At 37.8% G+C, this 19003-nt stretch overlaps 1 non-coding gene across 1 annotated transcript; it reads left to right on the top strand.

The window, feature by feature from the left end:
* Positions 1-17031: 17031 nt before the first annotated feature.
* LOC112774024 (small nucleolar RNA R71) lies at positions 17032-17135 on the top strand. Its single transcript, XR_003188538.1, has one exon. It is a non-coding gene; the product is annotated as a small nucleolar RNA R71 (small nucleolar RNA).
* The last annotated feature ends 1868 nt before the right edge of the window (positions 17136-19003 follow it).

Below are 19003 nucleotides of genomic sequence, written 5' to 3'. Positions count from 1 at the left end.
GAGGAAGAGATGAGAATGAACTTGATCTGGAGGATTACAATATCTCTTGATCCCAATGTTCATTTTATTTTTAGTTCTTACATTTACTTTTCTTGCCATTTTACTTTTCTGCACTTTATTGCTTTCTTTACTTTTGTGCCATTTACATTTCCTGTTGCTTATCACTACAATATGAATCGTCTGACTAGGATAATTAATTAACCATTGATTGCTTAATCCGTTAATCTCTGTGGGATTCGACCTCACTCTTTTGTGAGTTATTACTTGACGATAATTTGGTATACTTGCCGAAGGAAATTGGTTGAGAGACAAGTTTCCGTGCGTATCATGTGTAAATGTAGGGTGAATGTTCGTCTTTACTTGTTATTATTTCGCTTTTCACAATAACAAGTTGTTGTAGTTATTATCGCGAGTCATACAATCCTTTTGTCTGAGTTGTGTTTACGAATGTCGTTATTTAGGCGAGTCGTACAACTCTTTTGTTCGAGTTCTTTTGGAGGTGGCTCGCATGTAGGATAGTATTTGCTTACTCTATTTGGCTGACCTTAAGAGGTCGGCAATAGTATTTGAATTTTGGTACATAAAGAAATATGTAGGAAAGAGAATGTATTATTGATTAAGATGATTTACAATCGTTTGCAAGTTGCTACCAAGAGCTTTCATACTTTAACTCTTAGCCATTGCTGTGATGTCTTTTTAAAATTCTCTTTAGGAAAACCTTTTTCGAAAAAAAATTATGAAGTCGAGAAAAAGAGTACACCAAGGAGCAAGATTTTCTTTCTAACTGTAGTACTTCTTCAAGTTACAAGTATGCCACGACCTGAGTAGCTCATTGCCCTTGAGGTTCGAAACCTCATATTAACATTTTCCTAACATTTGCTTTCCAGTTTGCCGCCAACTTTCTTTTGCCCGATCTTTGTACCTCGATGTCGTTTCTGATTAGGGTGAGGTCATTCAGAGTGAAGTTTCTTCTGATGATTTTTCTGTTGTATCTTGTAGCCATTCTTTGCTTTAGTGCTTCCTCCCCTATTTGGGCTTGTTCTCAAATTTCTGTGAGGAGGTCGAGCTCTTCTTTTTATGCTTAGATGTTGCCGAGTTTATTGTAGAATCTTACCCTTAAACTTTTTTCATTCACTTCAATGGTAATCATAACCTCTATACCATAAGCAAAGTCAGAATTGAGATTCTCTAGTGATTGATTGTGGAGTAGTCTGATATACCCATAGTACTTGTAGGAGTTCTTTGATCCATGCACCTTTTGCTTCTTGTGGTCTTCTCCTGAGCCTGATCAATATGATTTTGTTGGCAGCTTCTACTTGTCTTTTGGATTGGTGTAACATCCTGATTTTTCATAACTAAATGACATTTTGATTTTTCTAGTGATTAGTTTTATTTATTTTATATGCCATAGTTATAATAAGGTTTAGATAATAATATTATTTTTATTATTATCCTTATCGAGTTTAATATCCACCGATATAAGTAAATATCGATACTATTTGGAGCTTAGAGTTGCTAATGCTCCATCACCTTTTATCATTAAGTTACTAATGTCATTTATATTAGTAACTCATATATATTTAATCATATATATATATATATATATATATATATATATATATATATTACTTGTATTTTAATATACCCAATTTTTATAATTATCCGTTTAAGATATTTATAACTTGAATTGTTGACTCAGCAGCTTAAGGAAGTGACATCCAGCTTAACCCGTGACATCCAACCCCCTATGTGTCACTTAATCACCCAAAATTATCATCATCTATCACTAATTATCGTCATCACCATAGCCATTAGGAAACAGAGAGAGAGAGAGAGAGAGAGAGAGAGAGAGAGAGAGAATGTGAAGCTTCCATGGAATCTGAGAGCTTCCGAGCTTGATTTCATGAGATTCATAACTCCGATCAAAAATATAAACCGATTAAAGTGTTCGTATCTTCCTCCTCTTCACGTTGATGTCACTTTTGTTCAGGAGAAGTCGACGGAGAATTCGATGTTCCCTTTGCATGTCTTGCCCAAATTGAGGAATTAGAGAAAGTAGCCAATTTTCGTTTTTTTCGTCTTCAGTTTCTTGTTCAAAAGTTTTCTCTGGAGCTTTGGTTATTGTGATTTCGTACGGAGGTAGGTTTGGTCATTTTTCTCTGATTAAATGTTATTGTGATAAGTGATTGTTAGTTTGATTGATTATTGGTTGAGTTTGATTGAGTTTATGTTAAAATTTTGTTGAATTATTGTTGTTAATTGTGAATTGTGGTTTGGCCATGAGGAACAGCCTAGCTAGGGTTGTTTTGTTGATTTTAGGCCTGTTGTGAATGAGAATTATTGATAGAAATTGATGAGGATTGATGGCCGAGAGATTAACTGAAAAATTGTGAAAAATCTGTAACCGTAAAGCTCAAAAAATGGATTAAAAATCATATATATTTTCGAACGGATTTCATTAAAGGATTTTTGAGTTTTAAGAGATGTGTTTGTCACAAACATAACATTATTTTTTTGAATGAAATTATATTTTAAGTTTTAAGGTATTTTAAGTAAAAAGTAAGAGTTCAGAGATGAGCGAATATTTTATAAAAATTATTGGCTACTTTTATAAATATTAAAATATGTGAGATTAAATTAATATTTTTTTTAAAATGTTGGGGTAAAAATAAATACTTACAAGCTTGTGGTTTAAAGTATAACTTCTACAAAGTATAAGAATAAAGCTAATTTTGTATAACAAAAATAGAAATATTACATATTATTATTTCTTAATTATTATTTTAATTATACATATGTAATTAGTATATTTTTTTTTGAATTCACTATCTTATTTTTGTTAATTTTTGTTTAATAAGTAAGAAAAGTAAAGTAAGAAGACTTTCTAAAAGTATTAGAAACACAGAGTATTATTAAAGAGTTTTATAATTCTCTTTTCATAAGACATTTAGGGAAGGCGAGAGAATAGTGCAAACATGATTCAATATTTTGAGATTTATAAAGTAAAAGACTGAAGAAAGAAAAAGAAAGAAACGAAAACAAAGAGAATAAAGAGGTGACAAGGCTCTAAATGGAAGTGTGAACTAAAGATGTGTAACCAAAAAGAGTAATTGATGGTGAATAATGAAAAAACTTATGTGAGAATCTACTACAAAGGGCAATCAGATAGATGGTGGTGCGACCACTGAGATTTGCTTTCCAGGAAACCTTCGGCCAAGGGCCGCAGCCTGTGACGACAGGGGGTGTTCATAGATATTTTGTTATACATACTTTCAGCCTGGGGCTGCAGCCTGTGATGACAGCGAGTGTTCATAGAGGTATATTAGGCATACGTTGGCAAGGGAAAGCTACCCTGTACTAATAGGGGGTGTGTACAGGGGGTATCCCAACTGGAAAGCCATATTCGGATATGGTTACCGGATATTGTCGAGAGCGGGTGTGTAACCATCAAATGGGCTCATCACCTACTGTAAGAATCGGAATTTAATTAACTGTTTAATTAAAATAAAATAATAATTCAACTGCCCGAAATAGGTTCAAAAATTTAGAAATATTAATTAGAAAATTTAAAGGTAAAATTTGGATTTGGCGAATTTTTTCGAGTGGGAAAATATAATTTTCTGTGAAAAATACGTAAAAATGTGTACCGATTATTTAAGTGACAGTACCAACTTAAGTCTGTCCGGTACTGTGTGAGAGAAAATATAACTGCAAAAAATTTTGAAAATATTTAGAAAAAAAAACCGGACTTTAATTTTAAAGATTTTGACCCAAAGATGGGTCAAATGCATAAAAAATCGGACCTGGGACACATTTGGGCCCAAGGCCCATTAACTAAAACCTACCAAGTCACACAAGTTTAGCACCCTAACCCACAACAACAGAAACACTTCAGCACACAACACAAAGTGGAGAAGGGAAAGAAGAATCCTAACATTTCACTATTCATCTTCTTCCTCAATCGCTCATATCTTGAGCTACGGAACTCCGATTTACGTGCCGTTTATGGCCACGCGAACTCTTGCCGAGCTCTTCGATTCTATCTAAATAAAGTAGTAAGAATTTTAAAATCCATGCTACAGTTATCTTCTCTATACATTTTCATATTATTAGATTTGTTTATTGAGAAGATTTTGTGATTTTGGTTATTTAGGTGCTATCTAGCATTGAAAAATTATTGGATTTTGTCCCAATTCATAGTGAGTAAGATAAGAATGCTCTATACCCTTGTAGTTTGTCAATTTGTTAAACCCTAGAATTGATTTTTGGTAATTTGTATGGATATAGCTTGAATATTGTTGATTATAGTTGAATTAAAGAATTGGTGCACTTGGAATTGAGAATTTTGGTTGGGACTTATTGATTTTGGTGGCTAAGCTTGAAGGCTTGTGAGAAGGAGAGTATTTCGGTGATTTTGTGCTTGTGTGGGAATCATCCAAGGTATGATTTTGGTTTTCTTTGAATAATATGTAATGTTGTGGGTAACTTAGGCTAGTAGACCTTAAGATAGGTTGAATTATATGAAATGGTAGTTGATGTAATTTGTATGAATGTGTGATTGGGTGTTATGTTGGTGATGTGAATTTGGTGATGATTGATGATAATGATATTTTAAGGTATAATGCTTGTGATGGGTTGAACTTGTGCAAAAATTGTTGAGAGATATTCTTGGATTGAGAATTATTGGATGTGTTGATTTATGAGTGGAGAAGATGAAAATTTGAGTAATATAGGTATTGAAATAGTTGAAAGGTAATTGAGAAGTAATTGTAATGTGTAGTAGTGTTGTGATGTTGATTTTGGTTGTGATTAATTTGGTTTGGTTTGAGAGATTTGGTATTTTGAGGATTTGACAAATTTGGTAAAATCTTAATTTTAACCAACTTCGGCAGGACATAACTTGGCCCTCGGACTTTGGAATTGATTGAACTTTATTTCAGAGGTTGGGAGGAATTTAAAACGGTATAAAGATGTGGAAAATTGGAGTTTTGTAGAGAAAGTTATAAACATCAGAAGTTAGGTATAAAAAAAAATGAATTCTGTGATGTTGCAAAAAACTAGAAATTCTAGTTTGTGTGCCCACACATTATCGTGTGCACGCACTGACAAGAGCATGCATTAAGACTCGTGTGTACACAGGATGGGTGTGCGTACACACAGGCTAGGGAAGCTGTCTGCTGTGTGCGTATGCACAGCTATGATGCATATGCACACGCCCTATTTTTCACCCAAAATCCTGTTTTTAACGGCTTGACCTTCCTGGCAAGCTTGTAAACTTCTGTAACACTTGTTTAAGATCCTCTAGCTAGTATTTAGACTTTTAAACAAGGCAGAGCATAATAAGTGAATTTAAATGGGTATTTTCTATTATGATTAGAGACAGTGGCTTAGGCTTGGGAAGTTCTATGGATGGGTTAACGAGAGTGAATTGGCAGTGTGTTGCATTGATAATGAATTGAGACAAATGAATGTTTGAGGTTGTTGGACATGATGATAATAACATGGATCACTGAGACTAAATATATTTGACTGATGTACTATGATTGCTAAGTCGCTATGCGCCCGACAAGGATGGTGGTTAATCCCGCTTGTCGAGGTTGCTGCGCCAGTGCAAGGACGGTGGTTAATCCTACTTACGTTGAGATGTGAGGTCTAATGTAGAGTATCCCACTCACATCTTTTCAAGTCACAAGAGTGTGCCGGGAACTATATCCCTGGATAGTGTGCCGGGCACTATATCCTTGGAGCACTAATTATTTGTGACCGAAAGGCGACATTCCAAGGGGATGTGTCGGGTTGGCAATTGAACCGACAAGTGATATCATGGCCAATAGGAGAGACATTCATCATATGCATTCTTATGTATTTGTTTGCTTTGTTTACTTGCATTGTGACAACTTGTATAACATGTTTAATTGCTAATTGAATTACCTGTTGTATAGTATATTGCTTGTGTTTACTTGCTTGCACTATTTGTGTCATCTGCTGGGATTAAAGAGGCTCGATAGGCGGTGGTGATGGGATCGCATGGAGGATAGGTTGGCGAAGGCTGTTGGACAACGATGATTTCTTAGTTTAGAAATTGCTTAAGTTAGATAACCCTTTTCTGGTTTAAATTTATATTATAAGTTGAATCTTTATATCGGTTTGAAGTTCTAGGATTGCATTTGGCTTTCTGGAACCTTATATCTTATCTATTGGGCACTGTTACCATACTCAGAACTTCTTATTCTTATACCATATGTTGTTGTTGCTTTTCAGATGCAGGTCGCAACCCACCTTAGTGAGTTTGTGGATGGTGACAGAGCAGAAGATGGCTCATTTTTGTCTTTTGTTTATGTTGTTGTAGTTATTCTCTCACTTTTTATATATTGTATTTGTTGCCTTAGAGGCTTAAACTTTAAGAGACAGGATGTATCCATTTTAAATTTCAAAACTCTCTTGTATCTATTTTAATTAGTCGGCCTAAACTCTGCAGGTTGTGACTAGTTCCCCTTTTGTTATTTTATATATATATTTATACATACCTTGTTTATCTTGTATCTATATTCTCTTTTTCTTACCTTTATGCTTTAGTTATCATATGTGAACGCTTTGCACTGTTGTATCTCTATTTTCTGCGTCTTTGAGCTTTTATTCCTTCATCGGGCTTCTAGTCTTAATAATTCTTGGTTATATATTATTGTATGGAGCTTTAGAACTGTCATGACGTTTTGTCGTCCTTTGCTTTGCAGCTAGAGGTAATGCTTAGGGTGATAGAGTGTTACATCTGCACTAGGGATATACATGCATCATAAGTGTTTGCGCATATTTCCTGTGAATTCTGTTTTCTGTGATTGTGTATGTGCTATGCTTGAATCTCTTTATGTTCTTTAATTATTATGCTTGTTGCATGTTTTGGTCGTTACTGTTGATTGGGTATAGTATTAACACGGACTTAACTAACTACCCCGACCCTACTAAGAACTCCCCAGTTCTTACTCCTGTTTTTCCCCCCTTCAAATGGAGATGGGAATGATCTTCTCTGAGCATGACCACCCATATATATACGAGAATCTGGTATATCATACCTTCTACGTAGTAGCCACGGGAGCCTCAAGTGTGCATGTACGAGGTACGTGACCATCCATTTCAACACCCGATTAGCATTCCCTTTTTTTTATCTTGACGTCCCTTATGATTTTCCTTTGTCGAGGCTTCATCCAGATGCCCCACATCATCCCTTTTTATGACGGTCCTGCACACCATTATCTTGTACCTTCCGAGGACCACGTCATTCCTCAGCTTGCACCCATTGAGCAGCATGGACATGCATATGTACTCAAGCCTATTCATGAGTGGTGGGATCTTCCTCTAGAGCTGATTTTATCACCTTCGTCTAGTGCACAGACCAAAGAGTAGTCTGGACCTTCTGAAAAGACATTAGATCAGATACCTATGCTCGGACCTTCATTCTCGATGGACGCGAGCGGACCCATGTTTTCGATCCACCCTGCATGCTTGGATATTAGTAGTGACAACAGTATTGGAGAGTGATAAACCACTATTTTATGGTTTATCTTGTGCTAATTTGAGTGGTTTTTATCAACTCTCTGCTCACTTATTCATATAATTTGCATGGTTTTACAAATCCTTCATAATTCTGTGATATAGTTGAAAACATGTTTCCTGGGCCTTTAAACTGTCAAATTTTATTATCCTTTATTACCATTCGATGCCGTGATCTGTGCATTAAGTGTTTTCAGGCTTTATTGGGAAGGAATGGCTTAGAGGATGGAAAGGAAACATGCAAAAATGGAAGGAGCACAAGAAATAAAGGAGATAACCAGCGAGAAGCGACGCGCACGCTTGGCTCACGCGTGCGCGTGAATTTGAGTTTGAACGGTGATGCGTGCGCGTACCTGACGCGTACGCGTGACACGTGAAGATGACCAGCGACGCGCACACATGACTGACGCGTACGCGTGACGTGCGCAACCTGCAAAAATTGCAGAAAATGCTGGGGGCGATTTCTGGGCTATTTTTGGCCCAGTTTTAAGCCCGAAAAACACAAGTTAGATGCTGCAGAGTGGGAGAATAAAAAAAATTCATTCAGACAACATTCATTCACATAATTTTATGTTTAGATGTAGTTTTCGAAAGAGAGAGACTCTCTCCTCTCCTCTCTCTAGGTTTTAGGATTTTTTAGGTTTAGTTCTTCTCAAATTCTGAATTTTACCTTATTACAAATTGGTTTCTCTTCTACTTTTATTTGTTCTAGTACTTTAGTTTATCTTTTTTCTCTTGTTGATCGCTTTATGTTGCTATTTTAGTTTATGAATTCTCATGTTAGATTTGATTTTCTATTTAATGCAATTTGAGGTATTTCATGTTTATTGCTTCTTCCTTTATTTGTCATCATTGATGTTTGCAATTGGTAGTTTGGATTTAATATTCCTTGCTAGTTTTCTATGCTTTTATGTTATGCCTTCCAAGTGTTTGATAAAATGCTTGGGAGGGTTTTAAGTTAGATTTTTATGTTCTTGGCTTTGGTTAAGTAATTGGAGACTCTTGAGTTATTAAACTCCTATTTTGGTTGATAATTGAAAACTTGCTAGTTGATTTGCTAGTGATTGCATGAATTGAGTTGCAGAATATAAAGAGAAAGTGGAAATCAGAAATGGGGAATTCATTGGGTGTTAGGAGATATTGAGATCTCCGAATCAAAACATGTTTATCTCTTCCTCAACCAATGCGTTCATTGAATTTTGCTTGGCAATCTTATATGATTGGATCCCAATCCCTTGGCTCACCAATTCTCTCTAAAAACAAACAAATTCCCAATCCCTTGGTTTAAATGTTCATAAGAAGAGATGATGCTCGATCACTGATTATACCACACAGTTTCATGAACCACAATTTGGTAGGATTACATGTCACAATATCCATCCAAACCCCAATCCAATTCACTGTGAGAAAGCTTCTCTAGCATGAATCCTCCATTCCTTTCCCAAGGTTCCGAAGGATTCCAATTATGGGTAGTTTCTTTCCCAAGACAACTACCCAATGGAATTAGATCGAGAAGCTTTCTAACAAAATTCAAGAGAAAAGATTGAAGAAGAAGATAAACTATTATTGATTCATTGAATTACAATAGAGCTCCCTAACCCAATGAAAGGGGTTTAGTGAGTCATAGCTCTGAATTCAACTACAAAGATATGAAAACTAGCTAAATGAAAAAGTAAAAGTGCTCCCTAACTTAAATTCTATCCTATTTATACACTTTCTATATTGAGCTTCTGTTGTGTTTCTTGGGCTTTGAGGCCTCTCCCTGCTTTCCTTTTGCCTTGGGTTTATGATCCATAATCTTGATGAGGCTGTTGATCCAAATTCTGTAACATTCATTGAGCCAACTTAGTGATAATCAAATAATGACACATGACTCAATAAATTGAAATTTCAGACTCATCAATCCTTCAGGCCCAATCCCATAAACCATGATATTCAATTGGGTTTCATACCAGAGTAAGTTTAAGTTAATGTTTGTGCTCAAATACTAACTTAAACCGCAATATTTTTGGCCCAGAAACCTTTTCCAAGAGTGGCGTTTAAGTTGCAGTTTAAGCTTAAACTGCAGCTTAAACGCCAGACACTTCCAGTGATGCCTTTTGTGGAAGCACGTTTAAGCTTCAGTTTAAGGTTAAACTGAAGCTTAAACGTGGAAATGGAAGAAGGCAGCCCTGGAGGGTAATATAGTCGAACACGTTTAAGCTTCAGTTTAAGGTTAAACTGAAGCTTAAACGTGGAGATAGAAAAGGCAGCCCTGGAGGTCGAACACGTTTAAGCTCCAGTTTAAGGTTAAACTGGAGCTTAAACGTGGAAATAGAGAAAGCCATCCTGGAGGTCGAACACGTTTAAGCTCCAGTTTAAGGTTAAACTGGAGCTTAAACGTGGAAATGGAGGAAGCAACCCTGGAGGTCGAACACGTTTAAGCTCCAGTTTAAGGTTAAACTGGAGCTTAAACGTGGAAGCTGAGAAAGGTAGCCCTGGAGGTGTCGAACACGTTTAAGCTCCAGTTTAAGGTTAAACTGGAGCTTAAACGTGGAAATGGAGAAAGCAACCCTGGAGGAGAAACTTGGTCGAACACGTTTAAGCTCCAGTTTAAGGTCAAACTGGAGCTTAAACGTGGAAATGGCTCCCTGGTGCTTTTCCCTTTTCTGGCGTTTAACCTCCAGTTTAAGGTTAAACTGGAGGTTAAACGTGGAACTACCCCCTTGGTGCCCTTCTCACTTCTGGCGTTTAACCTCCAGTTTAAGGTTAAACTGGAGGTTAAACGTGGAAATGCTTCTTTGGTGAGACTTTCATTCTGGCGTTTAACCTCCAGTTTAAGGTTAAACTGGAGGTTAAACTTCAATTCCAGCATTTCTTAGCCTTCCTGATTCTGGCGTTTAAGCTCCAGTTTAGGCTTAAACTGGAACTTAAACTCCACATGTGATATTCAAGCTTCCTTTATTGATTTTGTTGCTTCCTTGCTTAGCCTCTTCTTCCCTGAAATCATCCAAACAATTGCATCAAAGTCTTGCAAAATTTCATGAGAAATCTTCCATTCATAGCATTCAAGTAATATAACTAAAACTCATGGAATTTGCATTAAAATCATACTGTTTGGATGGTTCATTGCTTTGTTATTCATTTGACCATTCTTGGTTACTTTAAGCTCAAGAAAATGCATAAAACAACTAAAACTAACAGAAAAATGCTAGTGAAACTAGCCTAAGATGCCTTGGCATCACAACACCAAACTTAATACTTGCTTGTCCCTAAGCAAGTCCTGAGTTATTTGAGAAGAAAGTATGAAACAGAAAGCAATTACATTGGCTCTATTAGCAAGCATTTGAAGTTCATCAGAAGGGTTTTATGCAGAAAGTTGCAGCATCACTTTTTCATACTTATCAGGTAAGATTATCACTTTTTCATTGCATCCATCAAACACTGCTATGGCCTCTTGTTATTCTTATGTCCTTGGTACTTTTCTCTTTTTGTTTTTCTTTTCTTTTTCTTAGAGCTCCTTTGCTCCTTGTTTGCTTAGTGTCATGTGTTGCACAAGCCTTTGGCATTTTCTTTTTCTTATCAGTGCACTACACATATCCACTTTAGGCATTTTAGTTCACATTTCTTCTTGAGACATTGGTGCCCAGCACCTCTTTGTGTGACTAAATGTTTTGTATTTAGGTTGCTCTTGATAATGGACTTTTGGTTGATAATCCCGGGTTAGTTAACCCAAGTTACCAAGTGTTGAAACACTCCTCAGAACCTATTCATCCAAGCATATCCTTAATACATAAACACCACAGGCATTTGTCTCAGAAGTTCAAACCATTGGTGCCTAGCTTATTTGGTTGCCCTTTTTCAGTGGCTTTTTCTTCTTCTTTTTCTTTCTTTTTCATGGCCAAAGACTTTTATTCATCAAGATCCATAGACAGTTTTCAATTTCTACACAAAAAATGATAATTCTACACTCTATTTCTAGTGATCTGACTAAACAATCAAGCATGCATACCACCACTTAATTCTACTTGATTTGTCACTAATTGAGCCAAGTTACTTTTGTTCAAAGCTTTTCTTTTATTTTTGGAAACAGAACAAGCATGGCAAGCATTTGTTTAAGAAGGTGAAGTTATATCCAAACATCTAGGCATTCACTTTATTCAAAGCAATAAACAGACAAATATACTAAAAACTTCACATTCCAGAAAGATTCAACATTTACAGTTTAAACCAGAACAAGCATGCTTTTGTTTGCCCTTTTTAAAGAATTATCAAGGAACAATACCACCTTGTGAAATTCCTTGTTTTCTCTTTGTTGCCAGGAAACAATTTGATTTCTCCTTCTTCTCCTAAATGTTGCTTCATGCTTTAAGATCCTTGTTTCCTTTCCTGCAAAGAGTGATGAAGTTGCTTGCTTCTCAAGCACTTGAGTGGTTAGCTCAACTATGTGTGGGTAAGTATCTGAGTCTTAAGTTGGTGTGTGAACACCAAACTTAGTCTCCCACTTACTTCTCTGTGCTTTGAATCCTTGAGTTCTCTTTGGAATGAAGTTGCTGCTAAGGGTTTTAAGCATTTCTGTGACTGCTTAGAATGGTTGTTCCTTTCATATAATTCAAAGGTTGTTGTGTTCAGTTGATCTTTATGGTGGAACACCAAACTTAGAGTCACACATTCCCCTTTGAATTATTGATCCACGAATTCATTGTTTGGTGCGAAACACCAAACTTAATTCTTTGCAATGCACAGAAACTACTTCACCCTTTTTATTGAAACAAATAAAAGAAACAGCAAAAGGGTATTACCTCAGGTTGGGTTGCCTCCCAACAAGCGCTTCTTTAACGTCATTAGCTTGACGGTCAGCTTCCTCAGTTGAGGTGATATTTAACTTTGTCCTTCTCCTCCACATCTCCCAAGTAATGTTTGAGTCTTTGACCGTTCACAATGAAGGTTCGTTGTGACTTTTCTTCCATGATTTCTACTTGTCCATATTTGGAGACCTTGGTGACAAGGAATGGTCCAGACCACCTTGATTTTAGCTTCCCTGGAAATAGCTTCAGCCTAGAATTGTAGAGCAATACTTTTTGTCCTTCTTCAAATTTCCTTGGGGCTATGTTGCTGTCATGCTTCTTCTTTGCTCTTTCTTTGTAAATTTTGGCATTCTCATAAGCTTCCGCTCTGAATTCTTCCAACTCTTGAATTTGCAACATCCTTCTTTCTCCAGCAGCTTTGTTGTCCAAGTTCAAAAGTTTCAAGGCCCAGTATGCCTTGTGTTCCAACTCCAGTGGCAAATGGCAAGCTTTTCCATATACTAGTTGGTAAGGAGACATTCCAATTGGTGTTTTGAAAGCTGTCCTATATGCCCAAAGAGCATCATCTAGCTTAATCGACCAGTCCTTCCTTGAAGTTCCCACAGTCTTTTCCAGGATCCTTTTGAGTTCTCTGTTAGATATTTCGGCTTGCCCACTTGTCTGTGGATGGTATGGTGTGGCTACCTTGTGTTTGACTCCATATTTTAGAAGCAATGCCTCTAATGGTTTGTTGCAGAAGTGACTTCCTCCATCACTGATGATTGCTCTTGGAACCCCAAAACGGCAAAAAATGTGTTTTCTGAGGAAGTTCATGACTACCTTATTATCATTGGTTGGAGTTGCTATTGCTTCAACCCATTTGGAGACATAGTCTACTGCCACCAGAATGTAATTATTTGAGTATGAGGAGGGAAAGGGTCCCATGAAATCTATCCCCCATACATCAAACAATTCAAGTTCCAGAATGAATTGTTGTGGCATTTCATTTCTTCTTGGCAGGTTCCCCGCTTTCTGGCATTCATGGAAGTGCTTCACTAATTCTTTTGCATCTTTGAAGATAGTGGGCCAATAAAAACCACACTGCAACACCTTAGCTGCTGTTCTTTCTCCTGCAAAATGTCCTCCATAAGTGGAGCCATGGCAGTCCCATAAGACTTCCTTTCCTTCTTCCTCGGATATGCATCTTCTGAGTATGCCATCGGAACATTTTTTGAACAAGTATGGTTCGTCCCAGATGAAGTATTTGGCATCATTTACCAATTTCTTCCTTTGATGTTTGTTAAATTCCAACGGTAAACTCCCAGTGGCCTTGAATTTTGCTATGTCTGCAAACCAGGGTGCTTTGTGAATTACCATGAGTTGTTCATCAGGAAAGCACTCATTTATATGTGTGCTTTGTGCGCTTCCTTCTTCACATGGTATTCTTGATAAATGGTCTGCCACCTTGTTCTCTACACCCTTCTTGTCTTTGATTTCAATGTCAAATTCCTGCAACAAAAGAACCCATCTAATAAGTCTTGGTTTGGATTCTTGTTTAGCAAGTAAGTATTTTAAAGCTGAATGATCAGTGAAGACAATGACTTTAGATCCAATGAGATAGGATCTAAATTTGTCAAATGCAAAGACTATTGCCAAGAGTTCTTTTCAGTGGTTGTGTAATTCCTTTGGTTACATTCAAGACTTTACTGGCATAATAAATCACATGTACCAAATTGTCTTTCCTTTGTCCTAACACTCCCCCAATAGCAAGGTCTGATGCATCACACATCAGTTCAAAAGGTAAGTTCCAATCAGGGGGGCAATGATAGGTGCAGAGGAAAGTTTTGCTTCAAAAGTTCATAGGCTAGCATGCAATTTTTATCAAATACAAAGGTGTATCAAGACAAGCAAGTTACTCAAAGGTTGGCTATTTTAGAAAAGTCTCTAATAAACCTTCTGTAAAACCAGCGTGTCCCAATTAGCTCTGTCCACCTCAATGCCTCTATTAGAGATTTTGTGGCCAAGGACTATTCCTTCTGTGACCATGAAATGACACTTTTCCCAGTTTAATACTAGGTTAGTCTCTTGGCACCTCTTAAGCACCAAGGCAAGGTGGTGTAGGCAGCTAGGAAAAGAATTTCCAAACACAGAAAAATCGTCCATGAAGACCTCAATAAATTTTTCAATCATGTCCGAAAAGATGGACAGCATGCATCTTTGGAAAGTGGCAGGTGCATTGCACAATCCAAAGGGCATGCGTCTATAAGCAAAAACTCCATATGGACAAACAAATGATGTTTTCTCTTGATCTCTAGGATCAACTACTATTTGGTTGTAGCCTGAATATCCATCCAAAAAGCAATAGTAAGCATGTCCGGCAAGCCTTTCAAGCATCTGATCCATGAATGGGAGTGGGAAATGATCCTTTCTGGTGGCTTCATTGAGCTTCCTGTAGTCTATGCACATCCTCCACCCAGTGACGGTTCTTGTGGGTATGAGTTCGTTCTTCTCATTTGGCACCACAGTTATGCCACCTTTCTTGGGAACTACATGGATGGGACTAACCCATGGGCTATCAGAAATGGGGTAGATTACCCTGCCTGCCATAACTTCATGACTTCCTTTTGTACCACTTCTTTCATGACGGGATTCAATCTTCTCTGAGCTTGAATGGAGGGTCTAGCATCCTCTTCTAACAAGATTTTATGCATGCATATGGATGAACTTATCCCCTTCAAATCGGCTAGGGTCCATCCAATGGCATCTTGATGAGTTTGTAGCACCTTGATCAATTCTTCTTCCTGTTCTTGGCTCAGGGCGAGCTAATGATAACAGGGTGACTCTCATCACTACCCAAGTATGCATACTTGAGATTAGGGGGCAATGCTTTGAGCTCAGGTTTTGGTGCTTCCTTCTCTTCTTTCACTCTCTCTGGCATGCTTGCATGGTTGTTTCAGCAGCCTTGATGTCACTAACTTCAATATCCTTGGTGAACTCCTCCTCTGCCACTTCCTTTATTGTTCCTCAAAAGTTTCTTGTACTGCAATGTCCACCACATCAACCCTCATGCATTCCCTTAGTGATTCTGATGGATAGCTCATTGCCTTGAATACGTTAAACACCAATTTCTCATCATGTAGTCTAAGAGTGAGTTCACCCTTTTGTACATCTATGATGGCTCCAGCAGTAGCCAGGAAGGGTCTTCCCAGAATTATTGAAGCTTTGGCTTCTTCCTCCATATCTAACACCACAAAATCAGCAGGAAATATAAAATCTCCCACTTTCACCAACAAATCCTCAACTATCCCATGAGGGAATTTAAAAGTTCGATCTGCCAATTGGAGGGCCATTCTTTTGGTTTGGCTTCCTCAATCTTCATTCTTCTCATCATTGTTAGAGACATCAAATTGATGCTGGCCCCTAAGTCACACAAGGCCTTCTCCACCATGACTTCTCCTATGATGCAGGGGATTTGGAAACTGCCTGGGTCCTTCAATTTCTGAGGCAATTTGTGCTGAATGATGGCACTGCATTCTTCAGTTAACAACACAGTTTCCTCATTTCTCCAGCTTCTCTTCTTGGTCATTAATTCTTTTAAGAATTTTGCATAGAGTGGCATTTGCTCTATTGCCTCAGCAAACGGAATGTTGATTTGGAGCTTCTTGAAAATCTCCAAGAACCTGGAGAATTGACCATCCTTTTCACTTTTCATCAAACGTTGAGGATATGGTGCTTTAGGTGTATAAGGCTTCAGGACCTCTTTTTCTTTTTCTTTTGTTGCGGACGGTGTAAAAGATTGTCCTTGTTCCTTGTCTCTCACATGTTCCCTTGCTTCATCCTCTGTGGTTTCCTTTGAGATCTCCTTTAGATTCTTTCCACTTCTAAGGGTTATGGCCTTACATTCTTCCCTTGCAATAGCCTTGGCAGCATGAGGAACGCTCGTCCCAGGGGTTTGCTTAGAAAATACAAAATTTGATTTTCTAGCTTCTGGATGGCAGCTCCTTGGTTTTGCAGGTTAGATTTACTTCTTCCTTAAAAGCTTTCAATTCGGTTATGTCTTGACTCATGGTTGTAAGCATTCCTTCTATCCGGTTTAATTGATCTTGAAATTGTTGGTTGGATTAGGTTGGGTAGGTTGATTATTTTGGCCATGATATGATGGTTGGAGTAAGTGTTTTGTGTGGCTTGGTATGATCTTTGGTTGGAGTTTTGGTATGTGGAATTGTTATGTTGGTTGTGGTTGTAAGGTTTGTGGTTTTGTGGTTGGGTTTGTTGGTTCCCCCCCCAAAGTTTGGGTGTTTTTCCATCCTGGGTTGTAAGTGTTGGAATGTGGATCATATGATTGCCTTTGTTGGTTTCCCACATAGTTGGCCTCTTCCCAATCACCTCCTTCAATGCTTACTTCCTCTTGATCTTGTGTGTGTATTGCAGCCACTTGCTTTGTTTCTAATTGCCTGGTAAGCTCTGCTAGTTGCTTGGCAAACACCTTTTTTGGGCTAGAATTGTATCAACATGGTTCAGCTCCATGACTCCCTTAGTGTTGTGCCTCTCTGATGCATAGTAGTACTCATTCTCAGCCACTGTCTCAATCACTTCAATGGCTTCTTCCACAGTCTTTTTCCTGTTCAATGAACCTCCTGATGAATGGTCTACAGCCTTCCTTGATTCATAAGAGAGTCCATCATAGAAAATATGCAATTGCACCCAATCATGGAACATGTCTGGTGGGCATTTCCTTGTCAAATCCTTGAATCTCTCCCATGCCTCGTAGAGAGTTTCACCATCTTGTTGTCTAAAAGTCTGAACCTCAGATCGAAGCCTATTGACCTTTTTGTGGGGGGTAGAAACGTGCCAGAAACTTGCTTTCCACCTCATCCCATGTTGTTAGACTCCCCCTTGGGAATGATTCCAGCCACTTAGCTGCTTTGTCCCTAAGTGAAAATGGGAACAAAAGCAGTTTATAGGCATCTTCCTGGACTCCATTGGACTTCACAGTGTCACAAATTCTCAGGAATTTTGTGAGATGTTGGTTGGGATCTTCATTAGCACTCCCACCAAATGAACAATGATTCTCCACAAGTGATATTAGCTGTGGTTTGAGTTCAAAATTGTTGGCCTGAATGGGTGGTTTCTGAATGCTGCTACCACAATTCCCAGAGGTTGGGTTTATGTATGAACTAAGAACCCTCCTCTCAGGAATGGCATTGTTTCCATCAGCTCTCTCATGGTTGTGAACTTCTCTATCCATGTTGAGATCTAGAGCTTCCTCAAAATTGTCCTCAGATTCTCCTTCAGATTCTTCTTCTCCCAGTACTCTCTTCCCTCTTGCTTCCCTTCTAAGTCTATGAAGGGTCCTCTCTGGTTCGGTATATGGAGGAGTTGATGTCTCTCCTCTCCTACCTGTCATACAAGAACACAGCACAGGCAACAAACAAGTGAAATACTCTTGGTTAATGGAAGAGTATGGTTAGAGCAATTGAGGAATTAATTCAAACAGTTAGTGAGTCAGTGAGTTAGTTGCTTGAATTTAAAGGCATAAAGAAAGAAAGCATGTAACAGAGTGCAGAAATTAAAATTCAACAAGTACTTGTACTGAATTAATCAAAACAAAAAAATGCTCAATCTAGTTAACTTCCAATTGGAGAATTGTCAATCGAAAACCAATCCCCGGCAACGGCGCCATAAACTTGATGCGCATAAACTTGTTATGCTACGATTTAGGAAATTGCACGATCGGCAAAATTCCTTCCGGCAAGTGCACCGGTTATCGTCAAGTAAAAACTCACAATAGAGTGAGGTCGAATCCCACAAGGATTGGTTGATGAGCAATTCAGATTAGAAGTGTGTTCTAGTTGAGCGGAATCAAGATTTAGATGAAATTGCGAATGTAAAATTGGCGGGAAAAGTAAATGACAAGAAATTGAAATGGCGGAATCTTAAATTGCATGAATTAAAGAGCAGAAGCTAAATTGCTGAAATTAAAAGGGAATGGGGGTGATTGCATGAATTGAGTTGCAGAATGTAAAGAGAAAGTGGAAATCAGAAATGGGGAATTCATTGGGTTATAGGAGATATTGAGATCTCCGAATCAAAACATGTTTATCTCTTCCTCAACCAATGCGTTCATTAATTTTGCTTGGCAATCTTATATGATTGGATCCCAATCCCTTGGCTCACCAATTCTCTCTAAAAACAAACAAATTCCCAATCCCTTGGTTTAAATGTTCATAAGAAGAGATGATGCTCGATCACTGATTATACCACACAGCTTCATGAACCACAATTTGGTAGGATTACATGTCACAATATCCATCCAAACCCCAATCCAATTCACTGTGAGAAAGCTTCTCTAGCATGAATCCTCCATTCCTTTCCCAAGGTTCCGAAGGATTCCAATTATGGGTAGTTTCTTTCCCAAGACAACTACCCAATGGAATTAGATCGAGAAGCTTTCTAACAAAATTCAAGAGAAAAGATTGAAGAAGAAGATAAACTATTATTGATTCATTGAATTACAATAGAGCTCCCTAACCCAATGAAAGGGGTTTAGTGAGTCATAGCTCTGAATTCAATTACAAAGAAATGAAAACTAGCTAAATGAAAAGTAAAAAGTCTCCTCACTTAAATTCTATCCTATTTATACACTTTCTATATTGAGCTTCTGTTGTGTTTCTTGGGCTTTGAGGCCT

Source organism: Arachis hypogaea, chromosome 18 (assembly GCF_003086295.3).
Source record: "Arachis hypogaea cultivar Tifrunner chromosome 18, arahy.Tifrunner.gnm2.J5K5, whole genome shotgun sequence".
Lineage (NCBI taxonomy): Eukaryota > Viridiplantae > Streptophyta > Magnoliopsida > Fabales > Fabaceae > Arachis > Arachis hypogaea.
The sequence above is the reverse complement of the archived record's forward strand: the minus strand, read 5'-3'. Positions and strand labels throughout refer to the sequence as shown.